The sequence below is a fragment of the Sebastes fasciatus genome, chromosome 9 (assembly GCF_043250625.1).
Source record: "Sebastes fasciatus isolate fSebFas1 chromosome 9, fSebFas1.pri, whole genome shotgun sequence".
Lineage (NCBI taxonomy): Eukaryota > Metazoa > Chordata > Actinopteri > Perciformes > Sebastidae > Sebastes > Sebastes fasciatus.
This window is the reverse complement of record NC_133803.1, coordinates 9,760,061-9,761,137: the sequence shown is the minus strand read 5'-3', so window position 1 is coordinate 9,761,137 and position 1,077 is coordinate 9,760,061.

Genomic DNA, 1,077 nt, shown 5'->3' with positions numbered 1-1,077 from the left:
TCTGAAATGTCCCGTTGCCTTCTGGAAAATTTGACTGTTTAATATGAAGAGCTCTTTAATCTATCTGATCCAAACATGTTCAGAGTATTAAAAAACAGTAAGAATATTGGACATTTATTGCATCACTGGGATAGAGGAAAGAGGGTAAAAAAACATCCAACTTATTGAACTTTCATGACTTTTTTCCTCTCTGTGATCTCCATCCAATGACTGACTGACTGGCTTTGAACTATTTTATAAATCTAGCAGTGATTAATGAAATGTCGAGCTATATGCAGGGAGATTAAGTTAATTATCTTCAGTGGAATATTAATCAAGAACCTGAAAATGTTGCACTTCTTGTGGAGTTCAGCACATGGGTGAGTCACAGAAAAAGTGGGTGAGCAATGTTTTCTCCCGGGGGTTGAATCATGCATGGACAGCAAAAACACAGAGCTCCAATGAGCGGCGAGCTGAAGATGGGGTTAGGGGAACAATGACACATCGTGTATCATCTTACACGTCCCAACGCTGCTCTGACTAAAGCTCTAGACAGCAGGATGATTGAGTAACAACTTACCATAAAACCCCTCCCAACCAATTTTACATCTAAACGTGTGTGTGTGTGTGTGTGTGTGTGTGTGTGTGTGTGTGTGTGTGTGTGTGTGTGTGTGTGTGTGTCTGCGTGTGTGTGCGTGTGCGTGTGTGTGTGTGTGTGTGTGCGTGTGTGTGTGTGTGTGTGTGTGTGTGTGTGTGTGTGTGTGTGTGTGTGTGTGTGTGTGTGAGTGTGCAGGCTTCACATTTGTCCCTCAGCACACATTGACTCAACATACTATATTACTACATCCCCTCTGGATCTCTTTAAATAAGATAGATATGATGGCTGGGGCATCATGTTCACTGCATTTATCATTGTTATATTCAGATGAAATCATCCTCGCGTTTTCCCAAAAGCATTGAAAGAGCAGCGGAGCATTTCACACAACCGCTGCAGTTTCCATTATACCGTATATGAAGTCTTGTTCACTTGTTTTCACACATTTGCTGTTTCTCTCTTGCACACAAGTTGTTGGGTATAAAGAAACAGAACAACCTAGC